Source organism: Lepidochelys kempii, chromosome 6 (genome assembly GCF_965140285.1).
Source record: "Lepidochelys kempii isolate rLepKem1 chromosome 6, rLepKem1.hap1, whole genome shotgun sequence".
NCBI classification, from domain to species: domain Eukaryota; kingdom Metazoa; phylum Chordata; order Testudines; family Cheloniidae; genus Lepidochelys; species Lepidochelys kempii.
The window spans coordinates 67,527,252-67,545,948 of NC_136385.1; the positions used below are offsets into that span (position 1 = coordinate 67,527,252).

Below are 18,697 nucleotides of genomic sequence, written 5' to 3' on the forward strand. Positions count from 1 at the left end.
GCCGAATTACTACCTAGCCAGTTAGTCTCCATTTCATAGTTGTATATTTCTTTTTTTTCTTCCTAAGTGAAGTACTCTGCAGTTGTCTTTACTGAATTTCATCTTGTTGAATTCAGACCAGTTCTCCGATTTGTCAAGATTGTTTTGAATTCTAATCCAGTCCTCCGAAGTGCATGCAAGCCTCCTATCCTGATGTCATCTGCAAACTTTATATGCATACTGTCCACTCCATCATCCAATTTATTAATACAAATATTGAATAATACCAGACCCAGAACTGATCCTGAGGGATCCCACTAGATTACGCCCTCTCAGTTTGACAGCAAACCATTGATAACTACTCTTTGAGTATGGTCTTTCAACCAGTTGTGCACCCTCTTTATAGTAATTTCATCTAAACTACAGTTCCCTAGTTTGCTTATGAGAATGTCATGTGGAACTGGGTCACAAGCCTTACTAAAATCTAGATATATCTTATCTGTCTTCCCCTTTCGCCCCTAGGCCAGTAATCTTGTTAAAGAAGGAAATTCGGTTGGTATGGCACAATTTGTTCTTGACAAATCCATGCTGGCTATTCCTTATTACCCTATTATGCTCTAAGTGCTTACAAATTGATTGTTTAATAATTTGTTTCATTGTCTTTTCTGGTATCAAAGTTAGGCTGACTGGTCTATAATTCCCTGGGTCATCTTTGTTCCCCTTTTTAAAGATAGGTATTATGTTTGCCCTTCTCAATTATCTAACAGTTCTGAGATCTCTTTAGCTAGTTCCTTAAATACCCTAGGATGAATTTCATCAGGCCCTGCCTACTTGAATACATCTAATTTATCTAAATATTCTTTAACCTTTTCTTTCCCTATTTTGGCTTGCATTCCTTCCCCCTTGTTGTTAATATTAATTATGTTGAGCATCTGGTCACCAATAACCTTTTTAGTGAAGACTTGAGCAAAATGGGCATTTGACACCTCAGCTTTCTCTATGTCATCAGTTGTTAGCTTTCCTTCCCTGCTAAGTACTGAATCTACACTTTCCTTCATCTTTCTCTTACTCCTCTTTTTACTGCCTTTTATGTCTTTTGATAGATGTAACTAATTTTGTGCCTTAGCCTTTCTGATTTTGTTCCTACACGTTTGTGCTATTCTTTGGTACTTCTCCTTAGCAATTTGTCCATGTTTCCACTTTTTGTAGGGTTCCTTTTTGATTTTCAGTTCATTAAAGAGTTCCTGATGCAGTCATATTGGCCTCTTACTATTCTTCCTATCTTTCCTCCACATCAGGATAGTTTTGCACTTTTGCCTTTACTACTATCTCCTTGAGAAACTGCAAGCTTTCCTGAATTTCTTTTCCTCTTAGATTTTTCTTCCCATGGGACCTTACCTACAAGTTCTCTGAGTTTGTTAAGGACTGCTTTCCATTGCTTTCACTGCTTCCTTTCCTTAGACTCATGAAATCTATCATTTCATAATCACTTTCACCCAAATTATCTTCCAACTTCAGATTTGCTACCAATTCCTTCTTGTTGGTCAAAATCAAGTCTAAAATGGCTGCCCCTCTGATTACTTCTTCCACTTTTTGGATGTTTGCAAAATATTGTGATGAGTTAATTTAATATTTACAGATAAGAAGTTATCCTTAAATATTGAATTGTTCATGTAGTCTATGAACATCAGTGGGAGTTTTTGATGCATAAAGAATGCAGGACTGGGCCCTATCAATGGTCTATCAGATAGTATAATTGCACAGTAAAGTGAAAGGGTTACACCACTAACATAAAACCACTTCAGCACAAGGGCTAAGCTTTATGTTTAAAAAAAAGGGGCAATAGTCAATACTTTGGATCAGATTCTTTGCCCCGTTCCACTGCTTTTGTAACAGTCAGTTGGCGCAAAGGGAGCAGAATCCCCTGCAGGGGATTTCTCTGGCATGGTGGAGTCTTCAGTGGGTATGTATCTGACTCCTTTGACTCCCTCCCTGCACCTCTAATGTAAGGAGTGAGGAGGAGGAATGGTTGGAGCATGCTGCACTGTGGCTGCTACCAGCTAGTTTATGGTCACTTGGAGATCATAGCTGATTAGCACAAGGTAGAGCAGCCACCCAGGCTGCTTTAACCTGCACCAGGACTGGAGCACAGAATCAGGAGCCAAAACTGGAAGTTGGTTCTCACCACTTTTGTATTCTTCCCCTTTCCTGTGGTGCCTGGGTGGCTTTGTTGGAGAAGGGAGCCATCCTTTGTTGGGTTCTCCCCTAGCTTCAGGCAGAGCCAGTTGAGGTTATATCCTGCTCTCCCTGGGACTTCCATATCCCTCAGGGGAAGCAAGTGATAAAGCAACAGTGCTGCTACTCTCCTCTTTCTCCCCTGAGAGACAACAGGCAGCAGTAGGGAGCTGGTGAAAAGCTAGAATAGAAAGGGAGCACAGCTGCTTGGAGCACGCCTAGGTCAGATCAGAAATGGTCCTGAGGCTTCAGGGGAAGCAGCAGGAGGCAGCTGGGGGGAAGCTGGCTCCTACCATCTCTTTGTAGTGATGGGGGTGATTCAAATAGTTAATTTTAAATATTGCAAGGTGCTGCTCAGGGAGCAGATTTTAAATTCATAATCCAAAACAATTTAACACAGGTGCTCCCAAGAACCATAATGTAAAAGCCACTAGTGGTTGCCGAAGCCATAGGCTGGTCACTAGTGATTTACACTGATGTAACTAAGAGTATAATTTGGTCATAATTATTTAATGTAAATAATAAAACATAATTCATTCATCCACGCTTTTGCTGATATTCTCAAACATTACTGTATCTCCTGGGTGCAAGCCTTCCATTAAGGTAATTTTTTCTTTCCAAATTTTTTGCTTCCTTTTTTCAAGTGGTACTCAGTAGAATTTAAAATAATTCTAAAATGAATAGAGGAATTCAAAATCTTGTAATTTCTTGCAATCGTATTTCTTACCTTTTTGAACAAACCACATGTTTTTGACAAAAAGTTATCTTTCTGATCTGTTCAAAATACCTTTCCACCCTTCAATCAATCCCATTAAAACTGTCCTCAAATATTTTCATTTTTCTGTTAATAATTTTAAATTCATTCGCATCTTCTATTTGAAACAGAGAGACATTCCTGCAGCTCCTGGTCGTGTAGGGCCAGCTTTTGCCACCCTTATGCAAGCTGAGCAGTACTTTACTCAATTCATAATCTCAGTGAAGTCAGTGGGACTGCTTGCAGCATCAAGGACTGCTCAATGTAAGGGTGACAGAATTGGGCCTTAAGAGATCTGCAGGGTATAAAGAAGGTGTGGGTGAAGAGTCCTTGCAAATTGATTTTACCGCAATAATTCTCTCAATTGTACTGATGTGTGAAAGCATTTTAGGCATGGCTTAAAATGGATTGAGTTCCCTTCAATTTTCAAGGCAGCTCTCAATTCTGACTCCTTCCTCTGTGCTGAAACTAGAGCATGATTGTTTATTGACAGGGACCTCCAATTTCCTACTTGTGTATCAGCTCCTGTAACACCACAATGGACAGCGTATTGCAAAATAGCCTACAGCAGGGCTACGTGTAGGGTTCTTGGTGAGCTACAGTTACTATTGCATCTTCGAGTAACACCTGAAAAGTGACCTGATTAGACATAATAGTCTTATAGAAATATTCAAGTATGTGCTAGAACTAGGCTCCCAAAAAACCTATAGCCACATAGCTTCATACTTGTAGTTAAATGCTTGTGATGTGAAGTTCAGTGTGAATAGCTGCTTGTGTACTTTGATCAATTGTACATGATGATACGTGATGCAATAGTTTATTGTAATAAAGATCCTAATGATCACATAATGAAGGATTTTCACTTATGCGAGTGTTGTGGACCCAGACAACAGAGGAAGTGAAATTTCATTTCTTCCACAAAACAAGTTGAGAGATGTCCAGTGTTAGATAAAAAACCACTGCTAATATGTGGTTCACAGGTCCCTGTTCCAATCATCTACATTCTATAACAATCTTATCTGGCTAGTATCACCAGGTTGGGAAACTGGCACATATAAAAGAAAATTTCAGTGAGATTAAAGGGCTATCAAATGGAAAGAAAATACCCAAAAGTGTAATAGTTACTTTTTGTACATTTAACCTAATATTAAAGAAACATATTCTATCTCCTAATAACAATGGCACAACAAATAACAAAGATGTGAAATAAATAATTGCTAAGTTAATTTGAATATCCCTGGATTTCGATATACAGTCTAAAAAGCTGTTAACTCAAGTTGACTGGCCAGGCCTTTTAGAAGCTGGAGCAATGTTCTCTGCCCAGATGTGATAATCACTCCTCCTAGTCTTGCTGGTTTTCTTTCCACTAACATTTTATTTCTTCAGTTCAGTCCTTTAAAATTTCCTTTCTAATTTCATTGTTTCCCTCTTAGCTCAGCTGCTTTTTTTTTTTTTTTTATGACATAGCATATATATCCCACTTGGACATCAATGGCATGAGTCTGGTTTACACTGAGTAGCCCCCTTTTCTCTGCTCTGGCAATATAATTTACTCCCACTTTAAGGCCCCTTTATACTGTCAAAGAGCTGTAAATGGACCTTTGTGAAAATGAGAATTAGGCCCCATAAATCCAAATATTAAATCCTTTTCAATCTCTGAAGGTTCTGTTTTACAAATAATATAACCTAAATCTAAACAAAATGCAATGTTTTATAGTAAAATGACCAAATACTGGTTGGTCGAGTACAGGGGTGGCCAACCTGTGGCTCCGGAGCCACACGTGGCTCTTCAGAAGTTAATATGCGGCTCCTTGTATAGGCACCGACTCTGGGGCTGGAGCTACAGGCGCCAACTTTCCAGTGTGCCAAGGGGGGCTCACTGCTCAACCCCTGGCTCTGCCACAGGCCCTGCCCCCACTCCACCCCTTCCTGCCTCCTCCCTTGAGCCTGCAGTGCCCTCGCTTCTCCCCACCTGCCACCCCCCCCCACAAGTCTGCTGCATGTCATGAAACAGGTGCGGGGAAGGAGCAGGAGGCACTGATCGACAGGGCTGCAGGGGTGGGTGGGAGGCGCTGGGAGCGGGGTGTGGGAGCTGATGGTGGGCTGCTGATGTATTACTGTGGCTCTTTAGTAAGGTACATTGGTAAATTCTGGCTCCTTCTCAGGCTCACATTGGCCACCTCGTCTAGTAAGTGTAACAGCAGCAGCCCTTGGGGCTGCCATGCAGGAAATTAGCATACTGGGGAGCATGATGAACATTGATCCTTCATCAGTTAGCGGAGGTCATTAGTGTTTTTTTTTTTTCAGGTGGCAATCTCCAAATCAAAAAATTTAACTTGGATTTCATTGTATCTCACAAAATACTATCAACAGGCCCTGGGACCAGCCCATTAAAAACAAAATTAATGGCAGTATTTAATTTATTTGAAATGCAATTTCCAAAGCTTTAAAAGCCTTCACCCATAAAATATGATTGTCTCAGTAAATAGCAAATGGAGAGTTTAAGTGGAGAATTAAATGAAGAATTTCTTCATTTGGAGTATGGAGCTTAGATGGAGAATTTCTTGCTCTGTATATGTGCTTGCTGTCAACTGGGAGAGGCAAATAATAATATAAGGTTGCAAATAACAAAAGCAATAGGTTGCCACAAAAATTTTGTTGGGAAGGATTTGGGGCAGGAGAGGATACAGGCAGCTACTGACTCTGTAGTTGGGTGGTTAGGGTACTGGCCTGGGATATCGGAAACCAAGGAGCAAGTCCCTGCTCTGCTTCATTCATATTGATTTCAGATTAAAAGCTCTGCTCAGAATCAGGTAGAGCAGGTTTTGTTTTTGTTTTAATCCAAAATGAAAACAAATCTTGAAACTTCAGAAATTGCCAGGAAATGGATTTGTCTTCCTTCAGTCAGCTTCACCGTCAGTAGGCAATTACTATAAGAATGGAAGATATGACAAATATCCCAAAGCACTTCACGTAGGCAGGTGCCTTTTACTCATGTGGATAGTCCCACTAAGTTCATTAGAACATTGTGTGCATAAAGCTATTCACGCATATAAGTGTTTGCAGGACTAGGACCTATATCAGTAAAGCCCCATCAAAATGCAGCCACCGCTTAAAATGGAGGGTGTAGCTAACTTGTACACAATGTGTTGTAGAAGATGGGGAGAAGTAGTTTTGGCCAAAGATTATGCAGCAAACATTTAATCTAATGAGGAGTGTTATGGGATGTTCAATGTTTACATAGAACAAAGGGGACTCCAGTTTTAAAGATCTCATGTGAAAGATAACATCAAGAATATTTTATTGCTTATGCTTACAGTAATTACATGTTTACATTATTAAAAGGGCAGCAGGGACCTATCTAAAAGCAAAGGGAATAGATTGCTACATCTGAAACGCTATATTAGATCTAGCCAACTGTTTCTCTGCTTTTACAGCCAGATTCTGATTGCTATTAAATCAGTGTAAATCTCAAGTAGTTCCACAGTAGTCAACGAAGTTACGTGCCAGTAATGGATTTCATGGAACAGTTTTCTGCCCCCACATCCTGCTCCCCCTTTCTCTTGGGCAAGGGACAATCACAAGGACACTTGCACCAGGAAGCAAACCTAGTCTATACAATTGTTGCATATGTACTTTCATTTACTATCTTCATCTACATTTGGTCAGTATTGAATAGCAAAGTATGTGTAGCTTTAAATAAAGAACTGCAGTATTTGTTCCATTTAGGGTTCAAATTATACATGAAATGAGTGTGAAATAATCAATGCAGTTTTTGAAAAAGTTGACTGGTGCTCCTGCTTAAAATAATCTTTGGTCCAAAATCCTTGCTGCTGAGCTGTTGTCACTACTATGTGTCACTAAATTATAGGGAGGGGGATACAACAACTGGACTGGGGATAAAATGAAGAAATTTGACAGCACGTGAAGAAATTTGGCGGCATGCGACCTCCAGAAGAAGAAAGGGGAGCAATGCAGATACAGGTAAGCAACCGTTTTCATGTTCTCTCCACAGGTACTAATGCGGAGAGTGGACTAGATGATACATCTGAGGGAAGGGAACAGAAGGGGACTCCGCCGATTGGAAGGCATGAGGTGCACTGTCCTAGGGACGGGGGTTCCACGACCACCGCTCCCAAGAGAAGGAGGCGGGTGATGGTGGTCGAGGACTCTCTCCTTAGAGGGACAGAGTCATCTATCTGCCGCCCCAACCGGGAAAACCGAGAAGTCTGCTGCTTGCCAGGAGCTAGGATTCACGATGTGATGGAGAGAGTGCCGAGACTCATCAAGCCCTCAGATCACTACCCCTTCCTGCTTCTCCACGTGGGCACCAATGATACTGCCAAGAATGACCTTGAGCAGATCACTGCAGATGACGTGGCTCTGGGAAGAAGGACAAAGGAGTGTGAGGCACAAGTTGTGTTCTAGTCCATCCTCCCCGTGGAAGGAAAAGGCCTAGGTAGAGACCATTGAACCGTGGAAGTCAACGAATGGCTACGCAGGTGGTATCGGAGAGAAGGCTTTGGATTCTTTGACCATGGGATGATGTTCCAAGAAGGAGGAATGCTGGGCAGAGATGGGCTCCACCTAACGAAAAGAGGGAGGAGCATCTTCGGAAGCAGGCTGGCTAACCTAGTGAGGAGGACTTTAAACTAGGTTTACCGGGGGAAGGAGACCAAAGCCCTGAGGTAAGTGGGGACATGGGATACCAGGAGGAAGCCCAAGCAGGAAAACATGAGAGGGGAGTGCTCCTGCCTCATACTGAGAAAGAGGGACGATCAACAAGTTCTCAAGTGCCTAAACACAAATGCAAGAAGTCTGGGAAACAAGCAGGGAGAACTGGAAAGCCTGGCACAGTCAAGGAATTATTATGTGACTGGAATAACAGAGACTTGGTGGGATAACTCACATGACTGGAGTACTGTCATGGATGGATATAAACTGTTCAGGAAGGACAGGCAGGGCAGACAAGGTGAGGGAGTTGCACTGTATGTAAGAGAGCAGTTTGACTGCTCGGAGTTCTGATATGAAACTGCAGAAAAACCTGAGTCTCTGGATTAAGTTTAGAAGTGTAAGCAACAAGGGTGATGTTGTGGTGGGAGTCTGCTATAGACCACTGGACCAGGGGGATGAGGTGGACGAGGCTTTCTTCTGGAAACTAACGGAAGTTACTAGATCGCAGGCCCTGGTTCTCATGGGAGACTTCAATCACCCTGATATGTGCTGGGAGAGCAATACTGCAGTGCACAGACAATCCAGGAAGTTTTTAGAAAGTGTAGGGGACAATTTCCTGGTGCAAGTGCTGGAGGAACCAACTAGGGGCAGAGCTCTTCTTGACCGGCTGCTTACAAACCGGGAAGAATTAGTAGGGGAAGCAAAAGTGGATGGGAACCTGGGAGGCAGTGACCATGAGATGGTAGAGTTCAGGATCCTGACACAAGGAAGAAAGGAAAGCAGCAGAATACGGACCCTGGACTTCAGAAAAGCAGACTTTTGACTCCCTCAGGGAACTGATGGGCAAGATCCCCTGGGAGAATAACATGAGGGGGAAAGGAGTCCAGGAGAGCTGGCTGTATTTTAAAGAATCCTTATTGAGGTTACAGGGACAAACCATCCTGATGTGTAGAAAGAATAGTAAATATGGCAGGTGACCAGCTTGGCTTAACACTGAAATCCTTGCTGATCTTAAACACAAAAAAGAAGCTTACAAGAAGTGGAAGATTGGACAAATGACCAGGGAAGAGTATAAAAATATTGCTCAAGAGTGAAATCAGGAAGGCCAAATCACACTTGGAGTTGCAGCTAGCAAGAGATGTTAAGAATAAGAAGGGTTTCTTCAGGTATGTTAGCAACAAGAAGAAAGCCAAGGAAAGTGTGGGCCCCTTACTGAATGAGGGAGGCAACCCCCTAGTGACAGAGGATGTGGAAAAAGCTAATGTACTCAATGCTTTTTTTGCCTCTGTCTTCATGAACAAGGTCAGCTCCCAGACTGCTGCACTGGGCAGCACAGCATGGGGAGGAGGTGACAAGCTCTCTGTGGAGAAAGAAGTGCTTCGGGACTATCTAGAAAAGCTGGATGAGCACAAGTCCATGGGGCCAGATGTGCTGCATCCAAGAGTGCTAAAAGAGTTGGCGGATGTGTTTGCAGAGCCATTGGCCATTATCTTCGAAAACTCATGGCGATCGGGGGAGGTCCCGGAAGACTGGAAAAAGGCTAATGTAGTGCCCATCTTTTAAAAAAGGGGAGGAGGAGGATCCGGGGAACTACAGGCCAGTCAGGCTCACCTCAGTCCCTGGAAAAATCATGGAGCAGGTCCTCAAGGAATCAATTCTGAAGCACTTAGAGGAAAGGAAAGTGATCAGGAACAGTCAGCATGGATTCACCAAGGGCAAGTCATGTCTGACTAACCTAATTGCCTTCTACGACGAGATAACTGGGTCTGTGAATGAGGGGAAAGGAGTGGATGTGTTATTCCTTGACTTTAGCAAAGCTTTTGATACGGTCTCCCACAGTATTCTTGCCAGCAAGTTAAAGAAATATGGGCTGGATGAATGGACTATAAGGTGGATAGAAAGCTGGCTAGATTGTCGGGCTCAATGGGTAGTGATCAATGGCTCCATGTCTAGTTGGCAGCCGATATCAAGTGGAGTGCCCCAAGGGTCGGTTCTGGGGCCAGTTTTGTTCAATATCTTCTTTAATGATCTGGAGGATGGCGTGGATTGCACCCTCAGAAAGTTTGCAGATAACACTAAACTGGGAGGAGAGGTAGATACGCTGAAGGGTAGGGATAGGATATGGAGAGCCCTAGACAAATTAGAGGATTGTGCCAAAAGAAATCTAATGAGGTTGAACAAGGACAAGTGCAGAGTCCTGCACTTAGGACAGAAGAATCCCATGCACCGCTACAGACTAGGGACCGAATGGCTAGACAGCAGTTCTGCAGAAAAGGACCTAAGGGTTACAGCGGACAAGAAGCTGGATATGAGTCAACAGTGTGCCCTTGTTGCCAAGAAGGCCAATGGCATTTTGGGCTGTATAAGTAGGGGCATTGCCAGCAGATTGAGGGACGTGATCGTTCCCCTCTATTCGGCATTGGTGAGGCCTCATCTGGAGTACTGTGTCCAGTTTTGGGCCCCACACTACAAGAAGGATGTGGAAAAATTGGAAAAAGTCCAGCGGAGGGCAACAAAAATGATTAGGGGACTGGAACACATGACTTATGAGGGAACTGGGATTGTTCATTCTGTAGAAGGGAAGAATGAGGGGGGATTTGATAGCTGCTTTCAACTACCTGAAAGGGGGTTCCAAAGAGGATGGCTCTAGACTGTTCTCAGTGGTAGCAGATGACAGAATGATGAGTAATGGTCTCAAGTTGCAGTGGGGGAGGTTTAGGTTGGATATTAGGGAAAACGTTTTCACTAGAAGGGTGGTGAAGCACTGGAATGCGTTACCTAGGGAGGTGGTGAAATTGCCTTCCTTTGAAGTTTTTAAGGTCAGGCTTGACAAAGCCCTGGCTGGGATGATTTAGTTGGGGATTGCCTCTGCTTGAGCAGGGGGTTGGACTAGATGACCTCCTGAGGTCCCTTCCAACCCTGATATTCTATGATTCTATAATAAAAAGTCTTTACATATGGCACCTTGAAAGTCCAGTTTGTGGTAAATGCCATGTTGATATTCAAAGATGAGATATACGTGAATTAATTACTGGAGGGTAGGATACAGGCTTTACTGTATTTCCATCTGTTCTGTTCAATACTGCGGGTACTGGAGGCAATATATTCTAGAAGAATCTTGAACTTGGTAAAGTATAGGTTTTCTAACAGAGAAACACGACCTACAAGAAGTCTGGACATCTAAAGCTTACCTCATTTTTAGACTTTGCTTACATTCCTATGAGTCTAGAGATCATGACAGGCAAGAATTTAAAATTACTAATCTATTAAAGTTCTTTGTTTGTTTGTTTCATATAAGGCCTATGAATTCCTGCATCAACAGATGTCTCAGATTAATATGATTCATAGATATCGTGCTGCAATTAGGCTGTTTTTGCAGTGAGAAACATAATGAACTCCCCTACACAGTATCATTAAAAACAATATAAATTTTGCAAATTTTACTAAAGTATTTGTGTATGGATGTATCTATGAAAGCTATATCCATTCCTCTGGAGAATGGTACAACTGAAAAGCATTATCATTGTGAGAAAAATATATATATTGGAATTTTTGTGTTCTTATTTTTAAATAAAAAAAGTGAAGATAGATATATTTTGTTTTTTTGAAAACTTTGATTTTCAGTAAAATTCAGTTTTCACTTTTCAAAAACAAAAAAATTACCAAAAACTGAACATTTTGGCTCTCAGATTTTGCTTTTTCATGGAAATGATAGAAAACTTTGCATGAAATTACATTTTTTCACAAAAACGTTTGTTTAAAAAGAAGTAATATTTTGTTGAAAAAGTTGCAACAAAAAACATGTGACCAGCTGTTGTCTGGAGATTGTTAAAGTGGCCAGAGACTTTCTTGGTTTGTCTTCTTTTGGTTGAACAAGAATCCTGTAAATAGTTTGGAAAACCAAGAGATAATTATTTCCTTACCTATGGCCTCCTGTGAACTTTTCTCTTCAGCTTCCCAGGTGCTTGCCACTGGCCTAATTCTCTCAGGTTTTGAGTTCTTTCTTAGAAATCGTAAGTGATCTCAAATACCATTAATGTTAATGAGTTTGATAGCCTTCAGAATGCCTTAAGAGGTTCTCAGTACCTACGAGTCTCAGACCTTTAGTCTGCTACTTCTGAATAGCAATCGAGCTATGTTAGGCTAAAATAGAATATGTTTTGGCTTAATCTTGTGGAGAAGGTTTTGTCTGCCTGTAGGATTATTTTTAAAACTTGTCAGCATTCATTGCGTGTTTGTACTAACAGACCAATTTCTGTACTTTGAACCCACAACTTACAATACAGTGATTTTTTTTTTGTGAGGACCTATTTGTGAGGGTTCTGCGACATAGGAATCAGGATGGGTGGAATTAAAGGTCCTGCTGTTGAGAAGGCATTTCCTCAGTGAATAATATCTTCACAACATAAAAGAGCTGTGAAGTCTCTGTGACTCAGTGGGCCAGGAGGAGATTTTGCTGGATCATACCCTTATGTTCTCTTGTTTGTCAACAAAAAAAATGTGTGTGGGTGTGCAGGAGGGATTTTTATTCCTTAAATAACAATGAAATAATTTCATGATAAAACAAACATTCATCTGGTCACCTTATGTGACTCCTCAATCACTGTCCTTAACACAGACACTAATATTGCCATGGCAAGAAATCTTGAACTCATCCTAAACTGAGTTTGAACTTATTTTTTTCCTCCCACATCTCTCCTTACTGTAAGATTGCCTGTCATCACCTCTAGAACTTGGCTAGAATTTCCATTTACTTTGACACTGCCTCTGCTGAAATTCTTATTTAGACCTTAATCACTTCCTTGTCTCAACTGCTGCAGTGAACTCTTAGAGACAAGCTGGGTGAGGTAATATCTTTTGTTGAACCAACTTCTGCTGGTGAGAGAGACAAGCTTTCTAGCTTACACAGAGCTCTTCTTCAGAGGTATCTCTTTCACCAACAGAAATTGGTCAATAAAAGATATTACTTCATCCACCTTTGGTCTCGCTAATATCTTGGGACCAGCATGGCTACAACAACACTGCATTAACTCTTACAATCAGGCTAAAAACTTTGAGGTTCAGATAATGGTACACCCAGACTTCTTCACTCTAGGAAGCAAAACCACTTCACCCTAATCTTCCAGTCCTAATCTTCACTAGCTCCTTAATTCTCTCCAAATCCAATTCAAAAGTGCCATCTGACTCTTCAAAACTCTCCATAGGCTTGCTCCCACCTCTGATCTCATATCTACCCATAGGTCAACTTCTTTTCTGTCTGTTCATCCAACTCTATATAGCTGTGGATAAAGTGTGTGCAGCAGAGGGTGCCATATTATTCTTTCACTTGTGCCTCCCATCTACTGGTACAGGTGGTCTATGATACCCATCAATGACTTATGCTGCAGGAAACATTGGCATGCTCTCAGGGCATGATTAGCCAATAAGAGCTCTGATGATTTTCAAGATTATAGTTTTCCGCATCTGAAAGTGATAGGGTTAGATTTAGACAAAAACAGTTTTAACATTCATTATATTTCTGTTCCTGAGAGATATTTGTCTAATCCATGAATATGGAAGATCACAAATGTCTGATTTTTTAGTCCCAGCTACACTGTGAAATTACCTCATTGCTCACAGTGGCTGTGGATTCCCTTTAGCATGATTTACATTGCCTGGACAGGATAAAACTGTTTTGGCACAATTAAAGAAAGCATGACTGAGATCACTTTCTGTAATAGTGTTGAAACTGTTTTTGTTTTGTACACACAAGCAGCTAGACTGTTTTCAAGGGGAGAAGATTAGTGGACCTGCTTTTGAAAATTGCCTTATTCCTAATATAAATGGATCCTTACCACATTTCATTCCCTTTTGTTCTGAATACCTTTGGCATTTCTAAGAAAATGAATGATCAGGGTTGGTTGGTGCTGTGGATTCACTGTGCTGGGTGTTGACATGTAGATCATCCTGATGCTGTATGCAGACTATTATTGGATTCACAGTGCAACTACTTCAGTTTGTAATTATATAACACTGATTTCAGAAAATGCCTAGATTTAAATGAGGCATGGATGCTTGCATCTACAAGGAAAGGAAGCCATGACAGAAGATTCAACAGCCATCACATTTACAGATCAGCATGTGCATAGTAATAACTGTATTTCATCTGAAATATAAGATTCAGGCTCAGAGAAAAGTTAACTTAAAAGTGTGTATCTGGAACATTCACTCTATTAATATTTTCCCATTATACTGATTTTTTTTCATCCTAAGGTGCTCTAGAGGCAAGAGACCAGTAAAGATCTCTTGTTCCATAGCAGAAATGCAGCCACCACACTCTAATGGAGCCTGATCTTCCAAACATTCCATCATTGGGAGCCCTATTAAAATCATTAGAGAATAACCAATTTATTTGAGCATAAGCTTTCGTGAGCTACAGCTCACTTCATCGGATGCATACTGTGGAAAGTGTAGAAGATCTTTTTATACACACAAAGCATGAAAAAATACCTCCCCCCCACCCCACTCTCCTGCTGGTAATAGCTTATCTAAAGTGATTACTCTCCTTACAATGTGTATGATAATCAAGGTGGGCCATTTCCAGCACAAATCCAGGGTTTAACAAGAACGTCTGAGGGGGGGGGGGTAGGAAAAAACAAGGGGAAATAGGTTACCTTGCATAATAACTCAGCCACTCCCAGTCTCTATTCAAGCCTAAGTTAATTGTATGCAATTTGCAAATGAATTCCAATTCAACAGTTTCTCGCTGGAGTCTGGATTTGAAGTTTTTTTGTTGTAATATCGCAACTTTCATGTCTGTAATCGTGTGACCAGAGAGATTGAAGTGTTCTCCGACTGGTTTATGAATGTTATAATTCTTGACATCTGATTTGTGTCCATTTATTCTTTTACATAGAGACTGTCCAGTTTGACCAATGTACATGGCAGAGGGGCATTGCTGGCACATGATGGCATATATCACATTGGTGGATGGGCAGGTGAAAGAGCCTCTGATAGCGTGGCTGATGTTATTAGGCCCTGTGATGGTGTCCCCTGAATAGATATGTGGGCACAGTTGGCAACGGGCTTTGTTGCAAGGATAGGTTCCTGGGTTAGTGGTTCTGTTGTGTGGTATGTGGTTGCTAGTGAGTATTTGCTTCAGGTTGGGGGGCTGTCTCTAGGCAAGGACTGGCCTGTCTCCCAAGATTTGTGAGAGTGTTTGGTCATCCTTCAGGATAGGTTATAGATCCTTAATAATGCGTTGGAGGGGTTTTAGTTGGGGGCTGAAAGTGACGGCTAGTGGCGTTCTGTTATTTTCTTTGTTAGGCCTGTCCTGTAGTAGGTGACTTCTGGGAGCTCTTCTGGCTCTATCAATCTGTTTCTTCACTTCCGCAGGTGGGTATTGTAGTTGTAAGAATGCTTGATAGAGATCTTGTAGGTGTTTGTCTCTGTCTGAGGGGTTGGAGCAAATGCGGTTATATCGCAGAGCTTGGCTGTAGACGATGGATCGTGTGGTGTGGTCAGGGTGAAAGCTGGAGGCTTGTAGGTAGGAATAGCGATCAGTAGGTTTCCGGTATAGGGTGGTGTTTATGTGACCATCGTTTATTAGCACTGTAGTGCTAGGAAGGAAGATCCAGGAAGTGGATCTCTTGTGTGGACTGGACCAGGCTGAGGTTGATGGTGGGATGGAAATTGTTGAAATCATGGTGGAATTCCTCAAGGGCTTCTTTTCCATGGGTCCAGATGATGAAGATGTCATCAATATAGCGCAAGTAGAGTAGGGGTGTTAGGGGACGAGAGCTGAGGAAGCGTTGTTCTAAGTCAGCCATAAAAATGTTGGCATACTGTGGGGCCATGTGGGTACCCATAGCAGTGCCACTGATCTGAAGGTATACATTGTCCCCAAATGTAAAATAGTTATGGGTAAGGACAAAGTCACAAAGTTCAGCCACCAGGTTAGCCGTGGCATTGACTAACCTGGTGGCTGAACTGGATTTGTGCTGGAAATGGCCAACCTTGATTATCATACACGTTGTAAGGAGAGTGATCACTTTAGATAAGCTTCAGAGTAACAGCTGTGTTAGTCTGTATTCGCAAAAAGAAAAGGAGTACTTGTGGCACCTTAGAGACTAACCAATTTATTTGAGCATGAGCTTTCGTGAGCTAGAAGTGAGCTGTAGCTCACGAAAGCTCATGCTCAAATAAATTGGTTAGTCTCTAAGGTGCCACAAGTACTCCTTTTCTTTTTGCGAATACAGACTAACACGGCTGTTATTCTGAAACCTATTAAAATCATTGGGAGTTACATGCACAGATCGCTGACGAGATCAGACTGACACTGTACAGCAACATTACACAACAGTTTAGGCCAGAAAGTGAAAATGCCAGTGTATGACTGAGAACCTAGGGAGAATTAAGTAGGCAGAATAACTGCCCAAATCTAAATTTGACCAGAACAGGATGAATACTGTTCATATCTGAACTAATCTATCTCATTTCACAGGAGTTCATGTCATAAACCAAACTGGGCTCTAATTTCTCCATACAGGATATGACTAACACCCATAGACTTCATAGACTTGCTTGGAGTCTGAGGTGTTTTATTGTTGTTGTTCATTATTATTATTTGCTGCTGCTGTTGTTGTTGTTTTTGATGTTTTATTGTCTGGTCTTATTCCCTAACCAACCCAGGGTTAGAAGTGAACATGTCGAAGACGAAGTGGATACGGAATGAGCATTGTGAAGAAGGAATCATCACTGTAAATGGGAAAAAAAAAATCGAGGAGGTCGACAAATATATTTACCTGGGTCAGCTGCTGAGCAGAGACAACTCACTGAAAGGGGAATGCAGTAGGAGGCGAAAGTTGGGATGGGCAAGTTTCAACAAAATAAAGATGTCTAACTGATGATGAACTGCCCATAAAGAAAAGGAAAGAACTGTTTAACTCCACTGTTCTGCCAGCAATGATAAACGGAGCAGAAAGCTGGTCAACAATGAAAGCGGAGGAAGAAAAATTCGCTGTCATCCAGAGAGCAATGGAAAGGCAAATGTATAAGATACTGCTTTGTGATCATATACCAAATGAGGAGATCAGAAGGTGTGCAGAGATGACCTATATAGTGCAGGTAACGTATGATGCAAAGCGAAGATGGGCTAGTCATGTAGTCCACAGGCAAGACAATAGGTGGACAACCTGCAGCAGTGACTGGATTCTCAGAGACCACAAGTGATCACTGGGCAGACTGAAATGCGCTGGGCCAATCCCATGACAAAATTTGGCCAGAAATGGAAATAACATGCTGGTAAGAAAATAGAATGGTGTGGCATTGACTTGTGTTTGTGGAGGGACAGATGAGGACAAGCCGGACAAAGGTGATATTCCCTAAGCATTTCTAACAAAACCCTCAAACTTTAAAAACTGTTTTTGTTAAAAGATCACCATCAACCTGAAATTTAGGGTTTATCTATGTACAATTTTCTAAACCAGTATAGTTATGATATAAATTGATACAGCCCCTAGCATGGATACAGTTGTGTATATCAATATGAAAGTGCTTTTATCAAACAAACTATAGCTGTGTGTAGACCAGCTCTCAGTCCGCTTTTAATAAAAGTGTTAAAAGTAATTTCAGGTCTTTTCTTTGTTCTGCAGTCTTCCTGCCAATTGTTGGAGTTTTTACAATGTTTTTTCATTCCCCCTCCCCTCTTGCATGTGGCGAGGCCCGGGCTAGTGCCCAGGATAGTCAGAGGGGAGCACCACCCAGCCCCATTCCTCCCCTGGCCCAGCCACAGCTCCACTCCATCTCCAGTCTTGTGCTCTGGCCCCAAGCCAGCTCCATTTCTAGCTGCAGCTCCATCCCCATCCCCAATTCAGACTCCAGCTCCACCTTCAGCCCAACTGCCTCTGCAGAGCCAACTGTGCAGTAATGGAGCCGGGAATGGTACAGACAGATTCCATTACTGGTAAGGGGGTAGATGTGACAAGAAAAGTTTGGGCAGTATTGCGCTACACAAACTGCAAGAGCAACCAATTAGTCTCTCCGCTGTAGAGAAGCCTGAGTGAAATTGATGATTCATTTCTGTTAAAAGCATGGAGTAAACAAACTAAAAAAACAGATTGTTTTTCCTCCAATGTCTTTCAGTTACAGTAATCTTTGTTGTGAATTGTAGGTACAAAAATGTTCAGACAGAAGTGTGACTTAAATTGATGATGTTTAAATGGACACCAAATTAAAAACATAAAAAGCCATAGCTATGCTAATGCTAACCTGGAAATACTGACCTCCTCACCTCTTCAAAGACATTTCTTCAACAGGAATTCTATCAATGGATTACACTTCCTGGGCACTACAGTGCTAATAAGCGATGGTCACATAAACACCACCCTATACCGGAAACCTACTGACTGGTATACTTACCTACATGCCTCCAGCTTTCATCCAGACCACACCAAACGATCCATTGTCTACAGCCAAGCTCTACGATAGAACCGCATTTGCTCCAACCCCTCAGACAGAGACAAACACCTACAAGATCTCTATCAAGCATTCTTACAACTACAATACCCACCTGCTGAAGTGAAGAAACAGATTGACAGAGCCAGAAGAGTACCCAGAAGTCACCTACTACAGGACAGGCCCAACAAAGAAAATAACAGAACGCCACTAGCCATCACCTTCAGCCCCCAACTAAACCCTCTCCAATGCATCATCAACGATCTACAACCTATCCTGAAGGATGACCCGTCACTCTCACAGATTTTGGGAGACAGGCCAGTCCTTGCTTACAGACAGCCCCCCAACCTGAAGCAAATTCTCACCAGCAACCACACCTCACACAACAAGAACACTAACCCAAGAACCTATCCTTGCAACAAAGCCCATTGCCAACTGTGTCCACATATCTATTCAGGGGACACCATCATAGGGCCTAATCACATCAGCCACACTATCAGAGGCTCGTTCACCTGTGCATCTACAAATGTGATATATGCCATCATGTGCCAGCAATGCCCCTGTGCCATGTACATTGGCCAAACTGGACAGTCTCTACATAAAAGAATAAGTGGACACAAA

At 42.0% G+C, this 18,697-nt stretch overlaps 1 protein-coding gene across 5 annotated transcripts in view; it reads right to left on the reverse strand.

Annotated features, from left to right (window-relative positions):
• LOC144930705 (uncharacterized) overlaps positions 1-18,697 on the reverse strand; it is a 67,825-nt gene that overhangs the window by 39,589 nt on the left and 9,539 nt on the right. The gene's annotated exons all lie outside the window — the stretch shown is intronic.